This window comes from Tupaia chinensis, unplaced genomic scaffold, assembly GCF_000334495.1.
Source record: "Tupaia chinensis unplaced genomic scaffold, TupChi_1.0 Scaffold000542_1, whole genome shotgun sequence".
NCBI lineage: Eukaryota > Metazoa > Chordata > Mammalia > Scandentia > Tupaiidae > Tupaia > Tupaia belangeri.
The window spans coordinates 3,717,876-3,738,386 of record NW_006160055.1 but is presented as its reverse complement, the minus strand read 5'-3'; the positions used below and the strand labels follow the sequence as shown (position 1 = coordinate 3,738,386).

General features: G+C 37.8%; 2 pseudogenes; both read right to left on the bottom strand.

Moving 5' to 3' along the window:
* Positions 1-4,207: 4,207 nt before the first annotated feature.
* LOC102490669 (uncharacterized protein C1orf50 pseudogene) lies at positions 4,208-4,721 on the bottom strand (annotated as a pseudogene).
* A 1,287-nt stretch (positions 4,722-6,008) lies between these two features.
* Positions 6,009-6,467, bottom strand: LOC106735834 (peptidyl-prolyl cis-trans isomerase A pseudogene; annotated as a pseudogene).
* Positions 6,468-20,511: the final 14,044 nt, after the last annotated feature.

Genomic DNA, 20,511 nt, shown 5'->3' with positions numbered 1-20,511 from the left:
GAGGTCAACTACATGGGAGAGAGAAACATAGCCATTATGCTAACTGCTGGTCCCTCGAGAGAATTTTTAGTGTCCTGTATTACAGACTTCATCTCTAATAGTTTCATCTGATTCTTTCTTAGATTGTCCATTTCTTCTTTCATGTCATGGAAGGACTTCCTAATCTCCTATAGTTTGTTGTCTCTTTTCTGTTCCAACTCATAGAATTTTGTCACCATGAATGTTTTAAATTCTTTCTCTGACATTTTGGTAATTTCCTCTGTTTTTTTTCAAGAGCTGGAGGGGAGTTATTGTGTTCTATTGGTGGAGACATATTTCCTGGTTTATTCAGACCTGAGGTTCTTCTTCTGCTTCTAGCCATTTGGAGAATGTATTCAGTTTTGAATACCTCTTAGGAGAACGTTTCTTCCACTAGGAGCAAGTATGTTTTCCTTTTACTGTGGACTGATGTGTACCAAAGTTTCTCTTCTGTTGTGTTTAGCAATGTGGTCTCAAGAGAAGTATTCTATTCAGGTGTCTAAAGAGCAGTATCTCCTTTTTTGCAGGTGGTTCAGTAAAAGGAAGGATCCCAGGGAGCCTTAAAATACTAGGATATTTCAGAATTGTGATTCTAGACCTGTCTAGTCCCTCTGGGAGGGTGAAGGATGAGGAGGAGACGATAATATAAGAGGGGAGAAAAGAGTATGAAGGAGAATAAAGAAAAAGTCACAAGTCACACACTGGCATGGCATACAATTTCACCAGGGGCCTTGAGATGGAACTGGGACCCTATTGGACAATGGAAGCCAGTCTGAGGGGCAAGAAGGAGTAGAAAATTAACAAAAGAAAGAAGAAGAGCAAAGAAAACCCTGTCTACCTTTCTGAGAGGGGAGGGTCCTGAGGCTGGGAGAGCTGGAGCTGGGGTTGGGGGCAGTGCTGCCCCTGCTTCAACATCCATTGCTGGCCAGGGGCCTAGAGATGAATAGTACAATACAGTTTTTCAAAGCATGCTTACAATGTGTGATAATTAAATCAAGGCTATTACCATATTCATCTTCAATAAAGAACATTACATTATGTCATGCACCTTCAATGTTTACTTTGCTAGTCGTATACATATACATATATACAACGAGCAAAAAATATTTATGTGTGTGTATATATACATTTTATATATATATATATATATATATATTACTCTGTGGTGGCATACCGTTTCATAACCTATCTGCCTTGTTTACATGCATTCTTGTGTCTATTAAATGTTTTTTTCCCTAAGCCTTTCCCTTTTAAACCTCTCATCACCCATGCAGTCTCTGGTACCTACTCTCGCCTCCTTATTATGTCTTCGAATCTTTTAGTTTCTGCCACAGACTGCAAACATTTGGTACATGTTAAACAAAGACATATTGTATTTGTCTTTTATAGCCTGATTTATTTCATTTACAAGTAAATCTTCTAGATTTACCCATGTTGTATCAAAGGACCACAAACTTTTTGAAGTCCCTTCACAGAAGCAAACATATGAAAAAAATCTGTAATAAACTATTGATAGTGAAAGAAATTGATTTTTTTTCCTACTCTGTACATTTCTGATTTGAATTTTGTTCTATAATGAGCCTGTGCTATTTGTAATGCATGTTACATGCTAATTATTTTACATACATATATATTTTTAATTATTAAGTGCTCCTAATGGAGGATCCTATGGAATAATTCATTTTCTTTTGTTTTAAAATTTGTCAGAGGGCATGTGGACTCACCAGAGAGAGAGAGAAAGTGAGAAAGTGTTACTCATAGGGAATGGGTATACTACAATCTCTTCTCTTCCATTTCTCCCTCCTTTCAGGATTTTGGACACACACATACACACACACATACACACACACATGCCCAGCATGTTTTTCAAGCTGCAAATCCAGGACCCTAACTGCATAATCAGTCCTGTAGGATCCAGCCATCCTAACCACCTTGCCACAGACTGGTCCTTTTTCTAACACAAAAGAGTGACAAAATGAAGTGGTAGCAGAAGACTTCAGTTTAGTAATAATTATAACAATAACCACTACCAGCAATGTTCTTTCTGAACATTAAAGAGCTGTCCTAGTCTATGAAGAAATAGTTATTTGTTTTGCTGCTCTTGTAAATACTGACCCAAATATTTTTCAAAAATAGTAATAGGGACACTACTTACCACCTTGGCATTCCTTATTGGTGGATAATGCATTGTCCCTCCCACTCTCCTACACACAGAGTAGATGTACTTTTTACTGATTTAATTGGCATTTGCATAAACTCTAATTGGATGCATTTGCCTACAAGTGCCCCTGGATAACTTTATAACCCTGGAGACATAAATGAAAAAATTTTTATCTGCCCCCATTTTTATTTTCAATTTAGTTCATGTCTGCTATAACTTGCTGGGTTGAAAGTCATGACATATTTTTCTGTTTTTCTATGCAAAAATGCATCATGACTTTTTTGACAACTCGATATTTTAATTTAAAATTACAAACTGAAATTATTAAGTTTTACTTAGGGTCAGCAGGTGTGATAGTGGTTAAGGTGCTGGACTCCCATGTAGTTAACCACGGTTTGATTTCCAAACCTGAAGACTTGAAACTCATGCTGGCTGTGTGTGTATGTGCATGCCCAAAATCTTTTTTTTTTTTTCTGGAGAGGTTTTTGCTATAGGGCGCATGCGTTTGCCAGCCAGACAGAGAGAGACAGAGAGACAGAAAGTGAGAAATCACCCCCCAAGGGGGGATGGCCACGCCACAATTCCTTCTCCTCCATTCTCCTCTCGGGATCTTGGGCACGCATGCACACATGCCCGGCATGAGTTTTAAGCCACCGGGTCCGGGATGTGAACCATGGTCGACTATGTGGGAGTCCAGTGACATAGCTAACTGCTGGTTCCTGCATGCCCAACATCTTGAGAAGAGGTGAGAGGAGAATTGAGAAGACTTTGAGCCATGGCTCTCTCCCCGGGGGGTGTGGTTTCTCACTTTCTGTCTCTCTGTCTCTCTGGTGGTGAGAGCATGTGCCCTATAGCAAAAATCTCTAGATTAAAAAAAAAAGAAAGAAAGAAAGAAAGAAAAAGAAAAAAAGAGTTTTTCTTTCCTTCCTTTATATACTCAAGTAGAAGAACAAAACATCTCAGATAGTTCTATGCACAGGCATGCAATAAAGTTGTAGCACAAAAGAAAAATAAATTCCTATAAGTAACATTTTTGGCGGTCAGCCCAATAAGTCAAACAAGATTATGTGTCTGGCTAGAAAGTAGTCTGTTGCTCAAGCTCAGACTACTTCCCAAATTTACAGACTATGCTTTTTCCATCAACAGCATCATCACACCCTCCTCTACCACCACTCAACTGAAGACAGAGTTTGAACATTAGCTTCAATATCTAGTAACTTGCTTCTAAACCTAACAAAAAATGTTCGAAGGACTCTTCTTTAAAAAAAAAAAAAAAAAAGAAAATGCCATTCTAGAAAGGCATGCTCTTAACTTGAGGGAAGACAAAGAAAATGGGACTGATGAGCACAGACAGTAGTTACCATAAGCACCACTGGAAAAATCTCCTAGTAATTTTTTCTTTTTAATTACCCATTATCCAGCGGTTTTATTTCCTCTCTTCACACCACAATCCCTTTTCTTCCATTCTCCTCTTAGGATCTTAGGCACACATGCACACACACACCCAGCTTGTTTTTCTTGCTTTTTATTATTTTTAATGACAAGTAGTATTTTGTGTTTTGTTTTTTGTTTAATACCACCCTCCATTACCCAACATCCTTGTTCCCAGATGATAGTGAAGCTGGATTTGCACCAACTGCGGTTAACACCTCGGCCCCAATCTTAAGTAAGGGTAGCTGTGAACAGACTGGAAACAGTTCTGTGCCGACCTTTTTGTAGGAAAGTAGAATTCGTCTTTCTCTCATGCTTTGACTTGTGGGAAAATAGAGACGGAAGACCCACTGGTCAATACTCTGTTGGGTATCTGTGGCCTCGAGATACTCAAAGAAAGTGACACCATTTGCCACCCCATCTGAAAGTAATGATAAAGACAGCATTTACATTCATAGGGTTTCCTCCCAAGAAGTTCATGACTCACCCCCATGCCCTCAATTCTCAGAAAACCTCCCCTCAAAGCAGAGAATGGGGGCAACAGCGAGCTGACAGTTGAGTCTTTGTCCCGGGAGCTGTTCGGTCAAGAGAGCACGCTCAGTGAGTCAGTCCGTGGAAGGTGGAAAGTGCACGGAGGCAGGGCCACTGACTAGTTTAGCAGCTTGCCTATTAGACTGATTGTAGCAAGGAATTTGTTCCCCCCCCCCATTCCTTAGGAGAAATAACGGGAAAATACCGCTGTCCACTTTCCCGTTTACAAAGGTAGTAAATGTTGCCAGCTTGTAACATTTTCACCATGTTACAAGCTGCATGGTACAAGTTGGAATCTCTGCAAGCATCTTCCAGTACCTGCCTGGCTTGCTCTTGCAAATATTGCGTTCAGCTATGATTGTCAGTTTGTTGGTGGCATTTGCTTGGATGAATTCATCAGCCTTCTGCACCTGCTCTACTAAGGGGTCCTCGGCTGGTGGGGGTGGTAGGAGCTCACCAGGGTCAGGCCGCCAGGGGCCTGGGTGAGCTCTACCAGGGCTCCTCCTGGGTCTGCTGCCAACTGCATTCCTTGACTTTCCTCGACGCCCTCTGTGTGCTCAGGTGCTGCTGCGCCCTCCATGACAGCACCTTACCCACCTTACCCCCACTCCGGGGCCAGTCAGCCAGAGTTGGAAGAGCAGGTGCATAGACTCCCCAGAGCGTTTTTCTTTTTTTGGAGAGGTTTTTGCTATAGGGCGCGTGCACTCGCCAGACAGACAGAGAGACAGAAAGTGAGAAATCACCCCCCAGGGGGTATGGCCACACTACAATCCCTTCTCCTCCATTCTCCTGTCGGGATCTTGGGCATGCATGCACAAGTGGCCGGCCTGAGTTTTATGCCACCGGGTCTGGGACACGAGAACCACGGTCGACTACATGGGAATCCAGTCACATAGCCATTACGCTAACTGCTGGTCCCACCCCCAGCGTGTTTTTCAAACACCAAATCTGAGACTTGAATCGTGGGGTCAGCCATGTGGTCTCCTGCCACCTTAACCACCATGCTACTAGCTGGCCCACTAATAGTTTATTTTCTAAACTGGACAAATAAACACAATTCAGGAAAAACCTGAGTGATGTATCTAATCCATTGAAATCCATTTCTTGTGTTAGTGGTATTTCTACTGCCACTTTGAGGAACAGCCTCGTGGGCGATAAAAATTACATCACTATCCTAGTGTCACCGTGCCACTCAGACTCTATCTAGTAGCCCCCTGTGTGCTATTCACACCTTGCAATTCATTTTTTATAGATTAAGCATATCATTAAGGAAGGTAATAATTTAGCATGTCTGTAATGTCCACAGTTCCTCAGCCTGCACACACCCTGTGCCTATAGGACTGGAGTGTGATCTCAATGAGGATTAAAAAGCTGAGGTAGAATAGGATACCGATAACTTACTAGGACTGTGGAGTAAGATAGCAACATGGATCCATCATTCTTTCTTAGTCTCCTCATAGCTGTAGCATAGAAAAAGTTCAGATCTTGGTAACAGCAGCTGGAAACCAGCATTAAAGACTGAGTATATCAGCAAAATCTTTTGCTGCATCCCACTAATTGGACTAAACAAGTATTGTGAAATCAATGTAGTCTGAGAATAGGCAAGATTTATTTCTGTCTAAATCCAATAGTAAGATACACTTCTGATTTTAATGATGTTATGATAGAACTGTATTCCAATGACCTGGAGGAGTATGGAGTATGGAGAAGTATGGAGCAGTATGGCCATCCCTGCTGGGGGGTGGGGTTCAGGGTGATTTCTCGCTGTCCCTCTCTGTGTCTCTTTGTCTCTCTGTCTCTAGTGAGCACACACACACACACTATGGTAAAAATCTTTTTTAAAAAAAGATAAAACAAGTCCAATTTACTAGAGTTGTCCACAGTTGGCAATGTGATCTGTTTGCTGGTTTTGCCATTCCTGGACCTGACCTCCTCCATGACTTCCACAAAATTTGTGCCCTCTTCCATCTGCCAAGGGCCCCATGCTTGCATCCAACCACTCAGTCTCGGCAAGGCAGAGGAAAACCTGAGACACATTTATGTTAGATCCAGCATCTGCCATCGACAAGATGCCAGGACCTGCATGCTTCAAGGTCATCATCAAATTTCTCCTATAGATGAACTTGCCACCAGTGTCATTATGATGCCTGAAGTCACCTTCCTGGCATGTACACCTCAGAACAATTCTGTCAAAGTCGGAACCCTTATAACTACTCTCCACATTCAGAGCACAACAGTTTTCTTCTATCTTTAGAACTTTTTCCGCAAACTGCTCAAAGGAGACATAGCCCAAGTGCTTCCTGTCAAAGAACAGAGGGGTCGACATGGCTAGGTGGGCTCTAGGCAGTGATAGCATCTGCAAAGCTGCCTCTTTAATTAAATGGTGTGTCCATTGAATTGCGCAGCAGATCGAGTTTCATTTTTGTAATGAGTTGAAGAACTTTAGTTTAAATATACCCTCTGGAAATGTTCACCAATAGTTTAAATTGTTATTTTTAATATTCACACAAAAATTGATAGTGTCTTTTAATCCTTGTTTCTTATATTGATGAGGTATTATTTTTACCTTTTTAAAGTTAAAACTAGGGATATTTGAGACAATTAAGTTAATGGCATATACCTATAATATTTAAGGTCTTTTTCAAAAAGAATTATTTTATTTACCTTTCTTTATTTGTTTTAATTTGACCAGAGAGGAACAGAGAGAGAGAGAAAGTGAGAAAGCAAGCCACCAGGCCTGGGACTCAAGCCATGTCAGCCATGTGGGAATCCAGCATCCTTAATGTATCTTTTAATCCTTGTTTCTTCTGTTGATGAGGTATTATATTTACCTTTTTAAAGTTAAAACTAGGGAGATATGAGGCAATTAAGTTAATAGCAATATCCCTAATTTGACTTTGATTTCTCTCAATCAATTATAAGAATTACTTAAATGTTTTAAGAGTTTTTATAAATATATATGTACACATTACCTATACATGCTTTTCTTCTATTTTTATTAGAATTATTTTTAAATGTAACACTATTAATTAATTAATTTATTTATGTATTTATTATAATTTGACTAGAGAGGGACAGAGTGAGAGGGAGAGGGAAACTGAGAAAACAAGCCTCTGGGTCTGGACTCGAACCGCAGTTGGCCATGTGGGAGTCCAGAGGTCTTAATCACCACGTCAACTGCTGGCCCCTACATGCTTTTCTTCTTAATAACTAATTTTTCTCACATTTTCTTTTTTTTTTTTTTTTTGAGAGTTTTTTTGGAGAGGGCACGTGCGCTCTCCAGACAGACAGAGAGACATAGAGACAGAAAGCGAGAAATCACCCCCCAAGGGGGGACGATCACGCCGCAATACTTTCTTCTCCATTCTCCTCCTGGGATTTTGGGCACGCATGCACATGCGCCCGGTGTGATTTTTCAAGCTACCAGGTCCAGGACTCAAACAGCGGTTGACCATGTGGGAGTCCAGCACTTTAACCACTATACCACCTGCTAGCCCCTTTCCTAAGTGCTTTTGAACTTAGGTTTAAGCTGTTAAGACTTCAACACCTTGTCCAATAAATTAATTCCTCATTTTTCTAAATTTACCCATCATACATTTATTTGTATCTCACTAGATACCAATAAAGTGCTATAGAAAACAATACTGTTATTTTTTTCCTATATGTGGATTTCCCAAATATGAGTTTCCCAAAGTTATTACTCACATCAAACATATCTGCTTAAAGACTCAGATAAGTACTAGCTCCTCTCCATATTAAAAAAAAAAAAAGAAAAAAAAAGTTGTGACTTACTCAGAACTCTTTAAATTCTTTATTTGATACCACTCATTAAGCTTTTATTAACTTTTTTCCTGGATAAAGCAAAATTAATTTTATTCTTAAGAACTTTGATTTGGTATTATCCATCATTTTTTGTACTTAGCATGTGCTTTTTCAATAAAATGATAGTGAGAATAAATGGTGGTGATTGTTCTCCCATATTCTGTCTTGGATGTAAATTTCCCCAACATTTTTGTAAGCAGTAAAAGTGTACCACTCTGGGCAGCCCAGGGTCTGGGAAACATGGCTCCGTAACTTCCCTCACTCTTGGAATTTCTTCTATTGTGTGTTACCGATTTCTGTGATAGTGTGATTTTGTCTGAGCCACCACACTGAACCACATGCTTCTTGAGAGCCCTGTCACTTTCGTCTCCACTTTCCCCGTGATGTCTAGCTCAGTATTACTTAGTGACCTCCCTGTGCATGAATTGAATCCCATTAAGTTCTCATGCCAGTTCATTGTGATGAGTTCTGATAGGAAAGACAGTCGTAGGGGCTTCAGTGGGGTAGTGGCTTAAGGTGGCCATATCTCATAGCAGGCACATGTGCAGGTGTGCCAAAATTCCGAAAGGAGGGAAAACACGAAGGAACAGGATTATAATATGACCATCCTCCTGTGGGGTGCTTTCTCTCTCTCTCTCTCTCTCTCTCGCTCTCTCTCATTTCTCTCTCTCTGACAAGAACTCAGGGCCTTTGACAATTTTTTTTTAGAGAGATTTTTTCCTGTAGGGTGTATGTGCTTGCCAGAGAGATAGAAAAAGACAGAGAGAGACAGAGAGGTACAAAGCAAGAAATCACACTCTGGGGGGATGGTCATGCCATAATCCCTTCTCCATTCTCTTATCGGGATTTTGGGCACACATGCACATGTGCCTGGTGTGAATTTTTAGTCGCCAGGTCAGGGACTCAAACTGCAGTTGAGTCCAGCAATGTAACCATTTTGCCACCTGCTGACCCCTCTTTGGCAAATTTTTAAAAAGGAGAGAAAAGAAAAGGAAAAAATTAAGGAAAGGAAAGAAAAGAAAAGGTAGTTTTCTCAGTTGTCAGAATGAAGGAAAGGTTGCGGAAGGTACTCTTGCCAGCTCCCCAGTTAACCACTGACACTGAGTTCCAAATGATATTGACAGCCACAGATCAATGCTGCTGCTAATACAATCTCCAAAATCACTCTGTACAATTTGTTCTGATTCGTTGTGGGGATAATAAAGATGAGCAGATGATGTAGAGCTCTGATAGCTCCTGAATTTTTAACTTGCTAATGTAAAAATAATAATAATAATAATTGACAGAAAAGTTTCAGGAGTAGTCACTGGCTGCTAACGTTTTTCATATCTGCTTTGTCTGAGTGTGCTCATTATTTGTGTAGTTACCGTAGACTGTTGCTGAATCATTTGAAAGTAAATTGCAGCTGTACAGTCTTTTATCCCTACATATTTGAGCACGAATCTCCTAAGAAAAGGATGTTCCCTAACAGAATCACAGTAGTAATAACAAATCCAGAAAATTTCACTTTATTGCAACACTGATACCTAATACACTGTCCATATTCAAATTTCAATGATTTTCCTAATAACATCTTATATAGTTTTTTTCTATTTTATGAATTCTGGTCCAATTGAATACCGTACATGGCATTTAGTCATGTTCCCGTTTAGTCTCCTTTAACCTGAAGCAGTGTGTTAGCCTTCATTTTTTTTTTCCTTTTTTTTTTTAATTGCCAAAGGGCACATGTAATTACCAGAAAGATACAGAATTGCGGGGAGTGGTCCCACTGCAATCTCTTCTCTTCAATTTTTCCAACCTGTTGAGATTTTGAGCATAGATGCACATACACCCAAGCATGTTTTTCAGGTTGCAGAGGCTGGGATTCCAACAGCGGTAGGACATGTAGATGACTCCCTTAACCACTAGGCTAAAAGGTCAACCTCCTTTTTCCTCCTTTTTCTTTTAAGACATTGTCTTTTTTTTTTTTTTTTTTTTTTGCCTGAGGGTATATGCACTCGTTGGAGAGAGACAGAAACACAGAGAGAAGGACAGTGAGAAATCACCTGCCCAAGGGGGATGGCCTCACTGCAATCCCTTTTCCTCCATTCTCCTCGAGGAATTTTGGGCATGCACATGCATGGTGTGATTTTTCAAGGCACCTGGTCTGGGACTTCAACTTTGGTCAGCTATGTGAGAATCCAGTGTCTTAATCACCTTGGATTTTTTTTAAGAGTGCAGGCTGATTCAATTTGGATTTATCTGATTGTTCAGTTGTAAGTGAATTCAGATTATGCATTGTGACAGAGATTCTATATATGTCATGTTATCATTTTAATCATATCAGGAGACTTAGGGTGTCAGTTTATCCTGTTATTAAAGATGCTAACTTGGATGTTTGGTTAAAATGATATATGCTGATTCCTGGTACTATCCCACTCACATTTTGGAATCTGTAAGCAGAACTTTAAAATAAGCTTCCTTTACTCCTAAACAGATATTAGTCTGTTTGATCCAATATGCTATTTTTCAGAACATACTCTTTAGCCTACAGTCTATCCCCATCACTACCCACAAACAACTCTGTCTAACAACAGCAGTGATTGTCCTATTACTCTTCATTTTTACCAGTTCTCTCCAGCATTCAGCACTGCTGAGCATTCCTTTCTTCTAGAAATATCTTCTTCCTTGATAGCCTCCCGCTTTCCTGCTACTCAATGACTGTTTTCTCTGCAGGATCTGTTTCCTCTACTAGGGTGTTAAATGTCGAAATTCCTGAGGACTAATCATAAAGTCTGTACTTGTGTTTTCTTCGCTCTATAATCTCCATACAAACTTGCCCATGCCTGTGGCTCTCATTGCCATCTATACATAGTTAACTTTCAAATTTATGTCTATAACCCTATACCCCTTCTCTGAGCTCAGATTCCCAGGAACAATGGCCTATTTAATATCTATTTTTAAAATTACAAAGCTATCTCAAATTCAAAATATCTGAAACCAAATCACAATCTATTCCCCAAACGTGCCCTTCCCCCATTCTTTCTGTATCAATGAAATATTAAATGAAAATCCATGAATCATCTTTGACATTGCTTTGTCCATTGCTCCTCTTTCTACCAATCCAATCAAGTAACACATTCTATTGATTTAACCAGGCAAATCTACCTATGTCTCTTTAAAGCCAGAGCCATCATCTTGGTTCCTTCGTCCAAGCCAGCATTCTTTCTTTCTTTCTTTCTTGGATGGTTGCAATAGCTCCCAGACTGTCTACCTGAATCCACTCATGCTCCCTCACCCTATTCTCCAAATTGGGGCTAGAGTCCTCTTTTTTGTTTGTTTGTTTTTTGGTTTTTGGTTTTTTTGAAATGCAAATTTTTTAATTTTATTATTCTATTTTTATATTACATTTAATCACATGTAGCTTTACAATGTATTACATTTCTTTTTTAGCATGTTTACCATGTATATCAGTCAAGACAAAGATATTACTATCACATCATTATTTATCATCATCAAATAGCTTTTCATTTTTTTAGGGTATTATTATTATTATTATTATTATTATTATTTTGGTTTCAGAATCAACTTTAATGCAAAAACAAAAACAAACAAGCAAAAAACCCTTTCAATCACACAGAGTTTTGAACATAATTGGTTGGTTTAGAGTCCTCTTTTCAATTTGTGTCTCTCTCTCCTCCTCTGTGTCTCTGTACATGCATGCATGGACACACACATACACATACACACACACTCATTGTACTTAAAACCACTGATGTCTTTCCACTGATTTTAGGACAAAAATCTACATCCTTATTTAAGCATGGCTTACATGTAAAATAACATCTACCTAGCTTCTGCCACCTCAATTATAAGCTCCTTGAACCCTTGTTGTCTTCATATCAACCAAATAAACCTGCTTCCACTTTCAGAAAAGCACCATGTTGATTTCTTATGCAGAGAATTAGCACATGGTCTTTCCCCTGGGCTAATGTCCACCCGTGTCTCAGAATTCAGCTTAAATATCAGTTCCTCTATGAAGTCTTATTAGATTGTATTATATCATTAGACTCACTAAACTGTACTACAACTTCTCGCTCCTTTTCTTCCTCACTTATAATTAATAATACCATCATTTATGTGACTATTTGAGGGTCTAACTTTTCCGTTCGGCCTTAAGTTCCATGAAGAAAGGGACCTTTTTTTTGGCTCTTCGTTTGAACTCCTGGTTACTTTGCTCAGTGCCTGTCCTCTGGTAGGTGTTGAATAACAAATATATGTACTTTATTGAATTTATTTGCTTATCAAGCACTTGTATAATGTTTACTGTGTGCCAGATACCGTTCTAAGCATTTCTAAACTATTAACTTTACTTATCTACGTGTTCTACTAGGCCCTTTTTCTAGCGTTGTTATCTGCCTATTTTCACTGCATTTTCATCAACACTACTTTAAATTTGTCACATGGCGCACACATTTTGACTGGACAGAGTATTTTTCTGAGCTTTTATAAAAGTAGATCTTCAAGGCCGGCTCCATAGAACAGTGATTAAGTGCTGTCTGTAGGGAGCCAGACCCTACATGGTCGATGGTGGATTGAATCCTGTCCCTGATGACATCAAAACAAAACAAATCATGAAAAAAATAAATAAATAAGCTCCCTTACAACTGGAATTTTTATCTATTCTATTCTCTATCATAGCCTCAATTCCTAGAATAAGACCTGTCCAGAAATGGAAACAACAAACTTGTATTAAATAAATAAATGATAACTTTGGTTCTAGGAAGAAAAAAGAAGAAAACAACAACAAAATATTCTGGGCATGTGTGTATGAATGAACCAACTCATGATGGGATAGAAAAATAAAAGAAAAGGATTGTGGTATGCCCATGCCTCATTGTGGGGATACCTTTTCTTTCTCTGGCAAACACATGTGTTCACTGGCAATAAACAAATTAAAAAAAAAAAAAAGATAGGCCTTTAGGACATTTTCTTATGGAGCCTACATACCACCATAAATTATATCACCTAGTACCCAAATAGAAGTATGAAGAGAGATGACATAACTTTGCAATGTCAGTGGTAAAACATCTGCCTTGCCATGGTTCTATTTGTGAAAAAATGTCTCTTTAAGTAACATCTGAAAATGCTGGAAGAAATATGCCTTTATTATGTCACAAATTCATTAAATGGATACTTATTAGGTAAATTGAAGAGTAAACAAGAAGATCTCCTATAACTCTTATTACCCTAGAGACCCATGTGGTAATTCTTAGAGTAGTGTTGAATTTTATAAAACAAGTCATTCACCAAAAGGAACTCGAGAAGTGTTCTAAAATCATTAACTCAAATTATTTTGTTTTTAATTGAATTGTTTTTAAGGTTCAAATGGCCCTTATTGAATACAGAGAAAGTGGAAGGAGGGATGTTATGGCTCTGACTCCTGGGTGGCTTTCACAAACTTTAAATCCAAGCAGAAGCTGTGAGCACTGCAGGGAGCAGCTCCGTTCTGATCAGAAGAGCCTCATGGCCAGACTTGGAGACAGAACAGGCAGAGGAGGAGGGGTTGCTGACATCGAAGACTTGACACTGAGGGAGGGGGTCTGGGTCCCTTTCCCTCTGCCTCCATGAACAGGGAACTAGACTGCTTGCCTAGACCCACCAAAGAGGGTTACAAGATTCTTGAAGAATGCTAAAGTGACTCTAAAACACCAGCACCCCTCCTATTTTTTTTTTAAATCGCAAGATCTACACGACTTTCTGAAAACTCTCACTCCCCAAACTCAATTACATACTCATTGTTTCCTGCTCTGAACTGCCCGTGCCATGAGCATCTGGCTTCTCAGAATGTACACGAGACTGGACACTGTAGTTTGCCTTAATTCTCATCCTCTGGCTGTTTTCCCAAAAGTAACACAAGTCTTTTTCCCTCCACATCTCTAATCTTGAGTTATTTTAAGGATGAGAGAAGAAAAGATTTATTGAATGGGTGCAAGGTTTTAGTTTTTTGGATTTTTTTTAAAGAATGACTTTATTTAACTTTATTTATTTATTTATTTTTAATTTGGGCAGAGAGGGACAGAATGAGAGAGAAAGAGTGAGAGAGAAAGAGAGAGAGAGGGAAAATGAGAAAGCAAGCTGCCAGGTCTGGGATTTGAACCTCGATTGGCCATGTGGGAGTCCAGCACCCCCTACCACCGTGCCACCTGCCGGCCCCATTTATTTATTTATTTTTTAAGAGAGAGAGATTTTTGCTACAGGGCGTGTGTGCTCACCCAAGAGCTAGAGGGAGACAGAAAGAAGAAAGTGAGAAATCATCCACCAGGGGGATGGCCATACCGCAATCTCTTCTCTTTCATTCTCATCTTGGGATTTTGGGCACACACACATATGCACTTGGCATGAATTTAAGCCACTGGGTCTAGAACTTGAACCAGGGTGGACTGTGTGGGAGCCCAGCAGCGAAACCATTATGCTATCTGCCAGTCCCAGAGTTTCAGTTTTACAACATGAAAAAGTTTGTTGTATCGTAGTGTGATGCATGTGCATAATGCTACTAAACCATACACTTACGAATGGTTAAAGTAGTAAACATCATGATATGCAATTTTTTTCCCACAAATACAAAATGTTTAAACGAATGAATGAATGATTAAATGAATGCAGGCCTAAATGAATGAATTAGTGGGAAACAGAATGGAAATGGAAAATTTGGCAATATGATACATTGTGCTTTAATTTATTACAAAAATAATGATCTTGGAGTGCTGTTCTATATTTGCAGAAATGGGTATGTCAAAACTGTATAAATGCCATATGGACTTGGTATTTGTTAGACTCCTCCAAATGTAGTACCATATTTGAAACTCAGCAGTTTTCAGAATTGTGAGAAAAAGGAAAAAGGCTTCAGAAAAAGAACAAAATATTCAAAGGTAAGAAGACAGAAGATATCAAAAAAAATGTAAAGAATTAATTATTTCAAAGGAGAGAAGGCCAAGAGTCTACCAAATAATAGTGTTCAATTCAGGAAGGATTATTACAGCAGACAAATTCTAATTTCACAAGTGAGATGAGTTTATATTACAGTAAGAGAGATGTCGGAAGGACCACAAAAGACACCAATGACGTTTTGGATTTTCCATTAAAATTGAAGAATAGGATCCAAAATGTCTGACTTGGCATTTCAGGAGAAATATAACTTCAAGGTAATAAGAAAAATTATCGTGAATTTGAAAGTAAGGCAAAGGATACTGCACAGAATTGCAATGTAATAAGTATTGTGTAACAGGCTCATGCAAGGGTTATTTAAACTTCTAGAAGCATATACCTTTATTCGATTTACTATGTCATATTAGGACAACAGCAAGACTCAGTGAAGTTTACAGATAAGATAATGGATGATAATACAATAGTTACTGATTTATTGCTACCAAGTGCATTTCTTTCTTTCTTTCTTTTGTTATAAGATTTTTTTGCTATGTGGCATGTGTACTAGCTAAAGAGAGACCAAGAAAGATAGAGAAAGAGGGAAAGTAAAAAATCACTTCCCAGGGCAGATTGCCACGCCGTGATCCGTTCTCCTCTATTCTCGTCTTGGGATTTGGGGCACACACACATGCACCCTGAGTATTTTTCAGGCCGCTGGGTCCAGGACTCAGACGGTGGAGTCAGCTATGTGACATCAAATGCCCTAACCACTACACCACCTACTGGCCCCACTACGAAGTACGTTTCTATCTGATAGCAATCTTATTTGAGAATTCTGTCTTTTATTTACTACAAATATCCAGACTAAAATGCTCCTTTTAACTATGTTTACCGTATTACTAGTCTTCTCATTAACAAGTTAAGTAATTATTGTTTCAAGATGAGTCACATTTCTAACTCTTTAGAAAATTATACTTTTATATAACACTACTGTTCTAGGATTTTATTAAGCTAGCATCTTGATTCAGATAGTAAAAGAACATAAATAAATTTTTATGCATCTATGTGTCATTGAAAGAAATAAAATGAGAATACCAAAACAAAGTCAAAAAGTCCTATGAGTTGAATCTAGGACAATTTGAGCACCAATTTAAATAATGAAAATGACAGCACGTAATTAAAATAAAATAGGAATCTAAGTGTGTATATTGATATCAGTAAATGAATGAATGGATTGGGGAGATGGGAAAACTCTCACATTATAATGTAGAAGGAATAAAGGACTTAGAAAATCTTTTAAATAATCATTGTAGGGGCTGGCATTTGGCATGGTGGTTAAAGATGCTAGATTCCAACATGGTTGACCGTGGTTCGAGTCCCAGATCTGATGGCTTACTTTCTCTCTCTCTCTCTCTCTCTCTCTCTCTCTCCCTCTCTCTCTGTCTCTGTCCCTCTCTGGTCAAACTGAAATGAACAAATGAATAAATAAGTAAATAAATAAAATTAAATAATTCTTTTAAAAAAATCATTGTAGTGTTAATTGATTCAGTCAAGGATCACCAATGAAGGCTAAAACTAGTGGAACGCAAGGAACCAGATATTCACATAATCTCAAAATAGCTTCTCATCAATTAGTTATAAATCACAGAATGCCACAAATTACAAAGGGCTATGACATAAGGATATTCACTAGGACAAAACTTCCTTTCTGTGGTATTCTTCCCCAAAATGCATAATCGAAATCAAGTTGCAAGAAAACCTCAAACTCATTCAAATTAATTAACTGGTGGTCTTCAAAAGTATTATCTTAGGCAAAAAAAAAAAAAAAAATTAAAGACAAAGATACTATTCTCGATTGAAGGATGCTAAAGAAAAATGATAGCTAAACATAATGTGTGTTCCGGGATTGGATCCTTTCCTTTACTGAGTGAAAAATCGTTAAAGAGCATTATTGAAACAATTAGTAAAATTGCAACACTTGAAAACATTTGTGGATTAGATAACAGTATTGGATTCATGTTAGAATTTCTCATTTGGATCATTGTGCTATGGTTATGTACCAGAAAGTGCTCATTCTTTGAAATAAGCACACTGAGGTATTTAGAGATATAAAAGCGTAATGCCTATAACCTCCTCTCAAAGGGCAGAGGGAAAAAATTGTGTATCACTATTTAAATACCTGTATTTTAATACTTAGGGGTATCTGCATATATACACTTATGGGTGTGAATGCACACACACAAAACGCACACTAGGAAATAAGTACGTGTTACAAAATGTCTACCAACAGTGACTCTAAGTATAGAGAATTCACTGTATTGTTCCTGTAAATTTTCAGCTAGATCGAAAATATTTCAAAAGAAAAGTTAAAAAGAATAAAGTCGTATGTCAACGACTAAGACATCTAAAGAAAAAGAAAGTGAATAATAATGTCCCCTGATGTATAATAGAAGAAAGAAATAGTTATTAAAAATCTAGTGATAAATATTTGATAATAATGAGTATTTATATTTTGTTTATGGAAGAAGTTTAGACATTCAGCAGATTAATATTTCAGTTGTATTCTGAAAATACACGCATGTGATAGTTGAAAAGCAAACAGATAGGAAATCTAATTTCTGGAGAAATCAAAAGTACAGATGACCTCAATGGGAGTTTTAGCAACTATTTGCATGGAATGAGAATTTTGACTATTAATCGGAAAGCTGAAGTCAATTCAATAATTTTTAGGAAAATAAACTTTTCAATCATTACAGTTTCTTTAAAACATAATGATACATAAACTTTCTTGACACAATTAGGGTTTGAGGTGTCTGAGAAAAAAAAAGTTTCAATAGAAAGGAAAACAAGCAACACTCATTTCAAGGTAAGGGAAAATTTTTAAAAGAATAGAAGTTCATTGTTTTTGTTCTTTTAAGCAGGTTAGGGAAAATAGTCATTCAAACATGCTCTGTGCACATTTGCATGTCTGACAAGAACCTAAATTATGAAGGGAATTTCTTAATGAATTCACCACAGCCTGAATTATCTTTGTAAGGTCTTGAAGAATTGAGAAGTTGCTAAGGGACTGAAGAAAAAGTGTTTGTATCTTCTAAAGAGATGATTGAAGCAATTAACATAAAATAAATCACAAAAATAGCTTGCAAAATAGTGAAAATAATGGGAGAAAACTGTATACAATTGTATAATAGGTGATGTGTCTCTGCCAAAAAAAGTTCATGAGTCATAAAAATAGATTCATGTTTTCCACTCTCCCTCGCAAACATGAGCTCTCTGGGAACAAAAGGATGTTGGACTCAACTCTGAAACACTAAATATTATGATATTAAACACTATTTGAGGCCAGCAGGTGGCGTGGTGGTTAAGGGCATTGGACTCCCCCATGGCCGACCATGGTTCAAGTCTGGGACCTGGTGACTTGCTTTCTCACTTTCTCTTGCTCTTTCTGTCCCTCTCTGATCAATTTAAAATAAATAAATAAAAGTAAATAAAGTAATTGTTTTAAAAAAGATATTAACCACTATACATATATAGGAATGAAGAAGGAAATGAAAAGAGGAAAAGAGAAAGAATAGATTAATAGGGGAAATAGAAAATATTAACTGAACATTAATGGACTGCAGCTTGACTTATAAGAACCATTCAATTTAATGCCTAACAATCTTTTTAATTCATTAGGATTTTATTTAAACTCAAAATATAAGTAAAGCATAATGCTGACTAACAATAACTAGGTATAATATTGAATTCATTCATTCTGTTATTTAATGTTCCATTAATAACCAAAGGTGAAAGAAAAAAAAAAAGACATTATTGTTTTATTGTTCTGTTTTCAAATAGAAACTTCAAACTACTAGAAAATATAATTTGAGAAAATTCGGTGGTTTTGAGGTTGATCATAAAATGAGATGTTTGCCCCCTCTGATCAGGAACTGGTTCCTGGTCAACATATAAAAACAAGCAGTAGCGAATAATCTCAATGGTGTCTTAGGACATGAGGAACCTAAACAACTGACTTAAGGACAAGTTCAAGTTAGACTTCTTAAAAGAAGTTCTCTGTAAAAAGAAAGGTGACAATGCCAATAACTTGCCTTTATCCTTCCTGAGTACTTAAAGATATGCATCAAGACTGAGAAAATAAATTACAGCGGTTCGAATGTAAGAGCTCCACTTCTGGAATCATTTTCAAAAAATATTTATAAGGTTTGCACACTACAAGATATGTGATATTCTGAGCCCCTCTCTAGCAGAGATTTATCTGAGATTCTGATGGCATATTTTACACTTGCCATAGAAGTATCTTGAAAAATTTGTCTTTTATCTGTAGAGCACCAGGTACATCCTGGGAAAAAATGATAGAGTATAAAGTAATTTTTAAATCCCAAGGATAAACAATCAACATGTCAAGGCTAGGCCATACACTGTTAGAAAAATAGCCTACAAATTAGGCCAGCCCATAGCATGGTGGTTAACGCTGGAGCCACGATGGTCCACCACAAGACTTCTTTCAGTTGCTACTTAAAAAAACAGAAGAATTTTGATGGGAGTCCTCCTTCCATATAGAGAAGACCCTAAAATATCCTTGCAACTAAAAATCGACCATTTACAGCCACTTTCCCTTACAGCATTCTCCTTCCCCTAGATTTCTTAAATGTATTGGCAAGTTCATGCTTCCTGAATGGTTTCCATAATTGAAAACTTTGATCAATGAATAGAATAAGTGGAGAGGAAATTATGAGAAAAGGAAGTTAGAGACGGAAAGTGAGCCCTCGTATCCATTTGACTTGCCCCATCACATGGAAGCTCACACTGTAGGTCTGAAACAACATTTTCCCGTTGACAAGGATGAAGGACCTCAAAAGGCAAATGACTGGCTGCTACCTCCATGTCCATTTGGAAGTGGTTTGAAGTGACTAAATCATTCTGCAATGGCTGCTGAAAGGCTTGAAGCTCTTTGCTCTTTAACCCAAACTGACAAAGCAATGACTTTCAATCTATGGGCAGTCAATCCTTGTCAAAGGAGAGAGAGATTGATTGAAATCAACAGAAAAAGTATGCTGAGAAACCAAAAAACGATTCCCCTCGTCACTTCACTAATCAAATACGAAGTTCTCTTTCTTATTTCAGATGTGGCATCTTTTAGCATAGTTCATATAATTTGAAAACACAGCGTTCATTTGATTTTAATGCGTAGTCACTATTGACATTAGTTCTACGCAGAGAATAGACGGCCTAATTATGATATTGGTGTTTTCTTTGTCTAATTGGGTAGGTCAAGGTACTAATTTGATTCACGGCTGTGCCATGTTTTTATAGACTTTCATGAACTTTAATTGCTTATAAATATTGGATTATAAGACCATGAGTCTTCACTTGAATCCTGTTCAGCCCCATCTGCTTTCAAACTTGACAATATGTTGTCCATTTCCTGAGAATCTTTCATTCCAAATGGCCCCGAGGGTAAGAGAGAAACGAATAACACATATGGCTCGCATAGCTAAAGCCCATTAAAATTTTTGCTGTTGACAGCATCTAATGAGTTATTGTCAGGAAAAAATGTTGTCAATAAGCCCTTTCTTCTTTAATAATAAAATTGAAATACAAAGACAACACAGCTCAATGCCCTATAGTCTTATTGTGAA